This window comes from Dendropsophus ebraccatus, chromosome 4, assembly GCF_027789765.1.
Source record: "Dendropsophus ebraccatus isolate aDenEbr1 chromosome 4, aDenEbr1.pat, whole genome shotgun sequence".
NCBI lineage: Eukaryota > Metazoa > Chordata > Amphibia > Anura > Hylidae > Dendropsophus > Dendropsophus ebraccatus.
In genome coordinates, this window is record NC_091457.1 from 29,758,566 (window position 1) to 29,768,161 (window position 9,596).

Genomic DNA, 9,596 nt, shown 5'->3' on the forward strand with positions numbered 1-9,596 from the left:
CCCCCGGCAGCCGCGCAGCAGCCGGGGAAAGACGGAGCCAGACTCTTGTGACCGCAAGCAAAACAATGCTTGCGGTCACAAGAGTGATTGATCGGGGGGCCCCGCGGGCCCCCCTTGTGGCGGGCCCGGTCGCGGCGGCGACCCCCGCGACCACGGTGGCTACGCCACTGCTGTCAGCTAGATCCAGCCTTTTCTCATATTATCTGTATTCCTGGTTTCCTGATCCATTTTGCCTGTTTCTCTCTAGTCTTTGTCTTTTGGTTCAGTGTTCTCCCTTAGTCCTCAGTGTTCCTTGCGCTGTCCCCAGTTCCTCTTGCTACATTATCTAGCTTTGGCTCCACCGTTACCTTGTTGTATCTCTGGCTTTGGCTCCACTGTTACCTTGTTGTATCTCTGGCTTTGGCTTTACCGTTACCTTGTTGCATCTCTGGCTCCACTGTTACCTTGTTGCGTCTCTGGCTTTCGTCCTCCGTTCGTTTGGCCCTCAGTTCCTTGCTGCCTTCTTGGTCCTGTCCTTCGGTGTGTTTTTGTGACTTTGCCTTGTCTGCTGTCATTGTACTTTGTTCGTCTGTACTGTGTCTTGTCTGTGTTTGCACTCAATTGAGCACAGGGATCGCCGCCCAGTTGCTCGCCGCCATCTTAGGGCGGATTGTGGCTAGTAGGTAGGGACAGCGTGGGGGGTGTTAGCTATAGGGCCCACTTGTCCTGTGTCTCTTTGTTCCCAGGGGCCCTGACATCAACATAAATGAAGTTCATCCGGTCGATACTGCAGTACTGACACCGACCATTCTCTAACATTGCCGGGTCACAGAACAGCTGGTGTCTTACATAGTGTGAACCCGGCCTATAGCTGTATCTATGTTTTCCATGACTCTCTAGGGCTGCATCCAGCTTCTTCAACCACCGCCAGTCAAATCACAAAAGGTAGGGTTTTTACTGATGACTGTATCTATGTATTCCAGGACTTTCTAGCGCTGCATCCAACTTCTTTAGTCACCAGTATTCAAATGCAGAGACTTCCCGGTTTGGGCGGACTCGAGCATGCTCAAGTTTCGCTCATTTCTAGCATTAACATAGTTCTTAAAGGGGTATTCCCATCTCTATTACAGTTAAACTTGTAGGGGTCATCAAGTTAAATATTTTACTAAATCTGTTTACAGGAAATAAAAGGGAAACTAAGACACAATGTGAACCTAGCCTACAATTTACAGTGCATTCAGACCTCTTTTAAACTCTTTTAGTGAGTTCACCATGACCACTTCCTCTGGCAGAGAGTTCCATAGTCTAACAGTTTAAAGTGACTATGTACCCACAATCTGACCCCCCCCCCCCAAACCACTTGTACCATCAGATAGCTGCTTTTAATCCAAGATCTGTCCTGGGGTCCATTCGGCAGGTGATGCAGTTATTGTGCTAAAAAGAACTTTTAATCCTGCAGCGCTGTGTCTAACGGCCGGGGCTTACATTTCTATATATGCATTAGGCTGGCACAACCTCTCTGTCCCTCCTCCCCTCCCTCCTCATCATTAGGAATGCTCCAGGCAGATTGCTTCCTATTCCCCACCTGTGTGCATAATGAACATGGGCTGGATCGTTAAGACACCTGTGCAAAGCTCAAACAGCAGTAAATGTTCCTGGATTATTCCTAATGATGAGGAGGGTGGGGAGAAAGGACGGAGAGGTGGTGCCAGCCTAATGCATATACAAATGTAAGCCCCGGCCGTTAGACACAGCGCTGCAGGTTTAAAAGTTGTTTTTAGGAAAATAACTGCATCACCCCATGACAGATCTTGGATTAAAAGCTGCTATCTGATGGTACAAGTGGTTTGGGGGGGGGGGGGGACAGATTGTGGGTACAGAGTCACTTTAAACAGTAAAGAATCCCCCTTCTATATTGGAAAGGAAAGATTTCCCCTTGTTATAGATAAACACCTGGGTATAAATAGATCATGGGAGGGATCTCTATATTGATCTTTTGTGTATAATTAGGTCATCCTTAATGTGATTTTTCTAAACAAAATTATCCCAATTTAGATTGATGATTGATTCTTCAAAAAAGATTATGAAGCGCCATGATGTCCTTTTTGACAAATACCATAATTGACCAAAAAGAAAAAAAAAGAAATGTCAAGTTGCTGCAAAACCTGGCATGCAGATATATCATGGTTACAGGTGTAGTCAGATTAGATACTGGGTCTTGCCAGAAGAGGGTGGAAAATGCTTCCACTGCTACCCTATGGGTATTGTTCATCTTGATGTGAGATTGTTGACTGTTAGGGCCCTAGCGATTAATGTCCGTATTTGGCTGATTACCAGCCATTCCAGATGATTGTCATTCGGTGTAATAGATCATGTTAAAAGGCAACAATCAGCCGACATGTACAATTCCAATCACTCCTTCTTGGTGTCTTTTTTGTCGATCAGTATATAATATTATTGTTACAAGTTATTGTATGTATGTAGTATGTAGAAGTATATAATTACTGTATGTAGCATGTAGAAGTATATAATATAACTTATTGTTTGTAGGTAGTATGTAGAAGTATATAATAAATTATTAAATTGATGTAGTATGTAGAAGTATATAAGTTATTTTATATATGTAGTATGTAGAAGTATATAAATTATTGTATGTATGTAGTATGTAGAAGTATGTTACATAGGTTCGTAACTGGCGGACCGCGGACGCCAGCTGTCCGGACCCCTGCAGCAGCTCAGTATACCTGTATACTGAGCTGCGCTGCTCCCCTTTCCCCTTTGTAACTATAAAGGCTCATAACAAGTGCTCATAGTTACCGTGCAGGAGCAGCACTGACAGAGAGGGAGCCATCAGGCCGCTCTTTCTTGTCTCTGGTTTCGGCGATCGAGTAACGTCACTGGAACGCCGACGCCAGGACAAGAGGAGAGCAGCCTCTTGTGACGCTGCAGTGCGCCCACAAGAGGGAAAGAGAAGAGGAGTTGCCGGACCCAGGTGAGTATAAGTGTTTGTTTTTTTATGTTATATGCTATATGGGAGGGGGAGCACACAGCATGGGTGCTATATACTACTGGGGGAGCACAGGGGGACTATATACTACTGGGGGAGTGCACAGGGGGGCTATATACTACTGGTGAGCACAAAGCGGGGGTGTATATACTACTGTGGGAGCGCACAGGGGGGCTATATACTACTGGGGGGCACAAAGCAGGGGTCTATATAGTACTGGGGAGCACACAGCGGGGGGCTATATACCACTGGGGAGCACTTAGGAGGATATATACTACTGGGGAGTGCACAGTGGGGCTATATACTACTGAGAGAGCGCAAAGGGGTCTATATATTACTGGGGGAGCGCACAAAGGGGCTATGCACTACTGGGGGTGGCACAGGGCAGCTATATACTAATGGGGGAGCACACGGGGGGGCTATATACTACTGGTGGAGCGCACGGGGGACTGTATACTACCCGGAGGAGTGCACAGGGGGACTATATACTACTGGGGGAGCACACAGGGGAGCTTTATACTTCTGGGGGAGCACACAGGGGGGCTATATACTACTGGGGGTGCACAGGGGGACTATTTACTACTAGGGGAGCGCACAGGGTTCTATATACTACTGGGGGAGCAACAGGGGGGCAATATACTACTGGGGGAGCGTAAGTAGTGAATTACGGCCGCAGAAAGCTCTGTCAGTTCACACAATGAAGCGAGCAGCGTGTTCTGATGCGGGCGCGCGCTGATACGCCTGCATCAGAACACTACGGCCATAAAGATAAAGATCTTGGCCACTGCAGTACCGGCCAGGATGATCTGTGCAGAGACCGGCCGTTCTGTGACCCGGCCGGGGTCATGGAACGGCCGGTTGTTCACATTGTGTGAACATAGCCATAACTTGGAATTTGGGACAGACAGTCAATATGACAGCACTCTTGAGGTGCATCCATAACAGTTGTCGCCCAATGGGGGCCAAGGAGCGAGATAATCTTGATGAACAGTCGCATAGAAAGCATCACTGATGCCAAGCTGACACATGCGAGGCGGGAGACTGCAGCTCCAAGGAGGTAAGAAAATTAATTTTCTTACCTACCAACACCGTCCTATGTCTCAGCTCTGTGCTGTGTGTGTGACGGCTGACCATCTGGACACCTGACCACTTAACATAAGCCCATGTCCCAAGAACCCGGTCAAACCCCAATATTGACTGTCTGGGTTGTGATAACCACTAGCTGCTATATAAGGCTGAGGTCAAAGTGATAATTCGAGTTCCAGGCCTCAGGCAATAACATTGAGATCAGTGATAATTTGGGTTCTGGATCTCATCACAGGTCTAAGCCTGTGATTGAGTTTCAGATCTTATGCATACATTCTATTGTATTGCTATATAAATTCTAAAGGAATCAGTGTGTTGATGTAACTGTGTTGATATTAAAGAGATATCTATATCTACATACAGAAAGTTGGCTGTCATTATACAGTAGTTAGTACCTGAAGTTCAGTCCCATTCCCAAAAAGAAAAAAATATCACATCCTTAACAACTAGATGGCATCATATGTAACATTCTGCGAATCAATGTGATCCAATGCAGTAGATATGTCCATAGTAAAATAACAGCAAGTCTTGTTAGTGCTTGTTATTGGGAATCATAGACAGGGAAAAAAGTCTTAAGGGGTTTACCATTATATACCTTTATCTCCAATCAGCTTGAATGGAGTAGTGAACCTTCTGGGAGAGCCTGTCTAGATGTAGCCTACTGCATGATACATAGAGTAAGAAGAGTCAGTCCCTGGAAAGTTTGCAAAATTCCTTATAGGTCTGACATAGACTGATACCAATAGCTTGGCTTCCCTGATTGTGCGCTGCCAAGCTCGTCTCTCTGTAGCAGAGATGGCTTGCCAAGCTGGTACCTGCCTGAATGCAGCAATAGACATATTGATGTCTTGTCTTGTAATGTCTGCATCATAAAGCAAAGATAGTAAGTCTGGTAAGTCATAGTAAGTTCAAGTACAAAATGCCATCTTGGTTTGGGTACAGCAACGGACACACTGATTCTTTGTCTTACAACCCAATGAATAGGAAAAACACACCAAATCTCATGGCAACTGAAGAAGGGGTCCTGCAGGCAGATGGAAGGTGAAATTTTAAGTATGGGCTACCAGCCAGAAGATGGTCAGTGGACAAGTGGCAGGGCAAGCAACAACAACAACTTAAAGCAGTGGATTAAGCACCAGCCTTGGTGGTCCTGCAGGCATCAATTCATTGCAGGGCAATTGCATAGGGGTCGTGTGGTCCGACCTACATCAATCAGCTTGTTATCCCCTACTGGGACAACTAATTAATTGCTGAGGGTTAAATACCTACTGGGGGCATCTGCCTAATGTGAGGGGGGTTTACCTACCTAATGAAAGGCTCTGCCACAGATGTAGCCAATGGTAACAGATCTGTGAGCGCGATCTGTCTAATGCTGGCACAGTTCATAGCGTAGTGTGCACTTTGCGTAGTGTGGTGTCCCACCATAAGTGTTACCAGTACACCCCTCGCAAAACCCTGTACTTCAAGTAACTGTGGTAATGAAGTAGTACCTAAGTTTTGCCACAAGATGTCGCTATTGTGTGTAACTGTACTTGTATTTTGCACAGCTGCAGGTAACTAAAGGGTTATTGTTTGTTGTAATCTGTGCACCAATGAGGACCCTTTCTTCTTCTCTGTGTATCTCTATGCTCCTTTCTTTCTATTCTTTCTTTTCCACCACTCACAGGGTAGGAAGTTGTCACATGAGGAGAGGAAATATACACCCACACTTGGTAGTCTTAAGGCCCAACAGATCTGACGACAGATTATCTGCCAAAGATTTGAAGCCAAACCCAGGAATGGATTTGAAAAGAGGAGAAATCCAGTCTTTCCTTTATGACCTGTTCTCTGTTTATAGTCTGTTCCTGGGTTTTGCTTCAAATCTTTGGCAGATAATCTGTCATCAGATCTGTTGGTGGAATAGGGCCTTTAGCCTGGTCATTGAACAGAGAGGACGCAAAACAAGTTGGTCCCTGCCGTGGTCCAACTGGGCCCTGGCTTTGCCAGGTCCCCGCTTCAGAACTAGTCAGTCTTAGTCAGGTTCCTGTGTATAGCAGACGCACTTGGGAGACCCAGACACCAGGTTCTTGAAAGCAGCACTTCCACACACTATGCAGTGTTAAGCTACTCAAGGGAGAGGATAAGTCAGAGAAACCCCAACCCACACCGAGAACAAGTCTAAAGATCCTATAACAGAGGAACTGATCTGGATAGAGCAAAGTTTCTAGGAGCCTATGTACTCTCAGCATGGGTGTAACCAGGAAATCTTGGCCACTTCTGCTCAACCCAGGTAACTATGTAGGTCTGGGGCTTTTGTCACCCTCACAGGATGGGTCACCCGACACTGGTGGGCAAAAGGTGGTATAGCGACAAAGGTCGAAACAAGTATTCTACTTCTTCTTCTAAAGTTCCGTCAGAGAACACTTCTACCCTGGATTGGGACTCTCACAATACACTCCTCTCTACTACTCTGAACCTACAATACAAACTCCTCTCCACTGTTCTGGAGTCTCAGCACAAGCTCCTCTCAACTACTCTCAGCTCTACTACTCTAAAGGTCCTCAGTACAACTCAACAAGTCCTTGACGTTTTGCAGTGAGGAGGAGTTTGATAAAGGTGTCAGTCTGACACCGAAACGCATCACTCATTTTTAAGCCTTGTGTGAATAAACGCCCAAGAAGGACACTTGTGAGATCCATGGAGTTATATTGGGAGTCCTGCGCTGTGGCTGTATCTATGGTCCAATGGTCAATTCCAAGCTGCATTTTCGTGCTTTAGCATCATGGACGGGTGCTGGGAGCAGAGATCCAGAAGCCAGGCAGAGGACTGATTTAACAAAAACACCTACTAGTGTTGTGCCTAAGGTTTGCACAACACCACCAGGTTACTTTGGACCACTTTCAAGTAATTTTCCCACTGATATTGTCCATGCTACACTATTTTAGCGCCCCTCTTTGTCCGTATATATTGTTCGTCTGTCTTACTTGTCCACGCCAGGGATCCTTCTCCAAGTATTCTCAGGACAGTTACCACAGCAAAGAACTTATCCCCCAGTAAGACAAAGAGCAAGTCAGCTGAAGTATCTTACTAAAGGAAGTCTGCTACATCCAGTAGTAAAGGCCTGGGGCTCGTAATACCTCACAACCCGATATTGTGTAGGCACAATATGGGTGAGTACAGGTATTCTTCTCTACATTCTTCTCCAACACAACATCCCAGCAGAGTACAGTATTACCTGGACAAGACCCCCAAGACGACCCCTATACCTGCACTGAACTACTGTACCTCTGTTTTGCACTGTATTGCACTGAATTTCTTCCAAGTAAAAGTCATTGTGGTTTAGTGCTGGACTCTGTCCTATTTTTGTCTCGTCACACCTGCAACTACGCCTTATACTTGGGCTACCCCCTTTTCAAGCGCAGTGCCCGTGTGTCCAGGGGTGGGCTCTAACACCACTTCTGGCCACCATGATAAGTGCCCAGGTGTAACCAAGCCCACCTTGCTGTACTGCCACCTCATACCACCCCGGGTCATGGCATTTATATCTATCTGCTCTATATTCTGACTAAGAGATGAGAATCCCGAACAGTGGGTCCTCCAATAATAACTCAGTCTTCCTCTATAGCAGGGGTCTCAAACTCACGGCCCGCGGGCCAACTGCGGCCCTCGGGACACTAGTTTGCGGCACCCACCTCACCCAGTGTCCCGCATTATATGTGGCCCGACCCAGTGACGTCGCTAGGCATTAAGATTCGGGGCCAGTGCCCCGGACAGGAAAGTCACTGCCCCAAATCTTTTGCCTACCGACCTCAAACTACAGGAGGCAGTGCCGGTGCCCGACAGCGATCGCCCCCAGAACATCCCCCCCCGCCCCGGCACTCACTGCATCAGCACTGCCCTCTCTCCCCTGAGGCCAGATCCCACGGACGTACAGCACGCTGAGGACGCGCTGCTCAGTGACGTCATCCGGCCCCTCATTCATTGGATGGACGGCCGTGCGGCTCCACGCTCCTGCGGCGCCTCTCTCCTGCCTCTAGTCCACACACGCTGGAATGACGTCACCCGGCAGTTGTGCCCCACGACCGGCGAAAGCGGATCCAAGCTGGTGAGTATTCTATTGTAACCCAGGGGATGGCGGCCGGGGGGTGTGAAGGCTGGGGGGTTGGCAGTGTGTGTGTGTGGGGATGGTGGCCAGGTGGGGTAGTGTGTGTAGGGGGGAGTAAGGTGAGATAGTGTGTGTAGGGGGGTCACGTGGGGTAGTGTGTGTGGGGGGTCAGGTGGGATAGTGTGGGCACTATATGGAGGCATTGGATACTATGTGGGCACTATATGGGGGCATTGGATACTATGTGGGACATATATGGGCGCATTGGCTACTATGTGGGACATATATGGGCGCATTGGCTACTATGTGGGCACTATATGGGGGCATTGGATACTATGTGGGCACTATATGGGGGCATTGGATACTATGTGGGCACTATATGGGGGATTGGCTACTATGTGGGGCACTATATGGGGGCATTGGCTACTGTGTGGGGCACTATATGGGGGATTGGCTACTATGTGGGGCACTATATGGGGGCATTGGCTACTATGTGGGGCACTATATGGGGGATTGGCTACTATGTGGGGCACTATATGGGGGCATTGGCTACTATGTGGGGCACTATATGGGGGGTTGGCTAATATGTGGGGCACTATATGGGGGCATTGGCTACTATGTGGGGCACTATATGGGGGGATTGGATACTATGTGGGGCACTATATGGGGGGATTGGATACTATATGGGGCACTATAATTGGGATTGGATACTATATGGGGTACTATTCAGTCAGCAGCATGTGGTGACTGTAGGAGAGTGGCTATGGACAGGGCCGTATTTGCCACTAGGCACCCGTGGTCCGGTGCCTAGGGCGGCACCCTGCGGGGGGCGGCACCCGCAGGACACATTTCTTTTATTTATTTAATTATTTTTTTTTTTTTACCCCCTCCGCCGCCCCGCCGCTGACATCCGCGCCCGGGTGGTGCGGCGGGGGGGGGGGGGTCTTGTGATCAGTCGGCCGGGGGATCAGTCGGGCAGCAGGAACAGAGGCAGGCTGGGAAGGAAGGTCCCCCTATGCAGGGCCGGCGTGAGCTTCCGGCATAGACTGTCACACAGGCCGGAAGCTCACAGTGCAGCCCCGCGATGCCCGAACTTCCCTGCTCAGCAGCGGCGTGATGACGTCACACGCACGCTGCTGAACAGGGAAGTTTGGGCATCGCGGGGCTGCGCTGTGAGCTTCCGGCCTGTGTGACAGTCTATGCCGGAAGCTCACGCCGGCCCTGCATAGGGGGACCTTCCTTCCCAGCCTGCCTTTGTCCCTGCCGGCCGGCTAATCCACCGCCCGCCCCCCCCCCCCCCCGCTGGTCCCTCTGCCCCCCTCCAGCTGGTCCCTCTGCCATCCCCCCCCCCCCGCTGGTCCCTCTGCATCCCCCCCAGCTGGTCCCTCTGCCATCCCCCCCCCCGCTTCTCCCCTCCCTTTTAACCTGACTGCCCCCCCT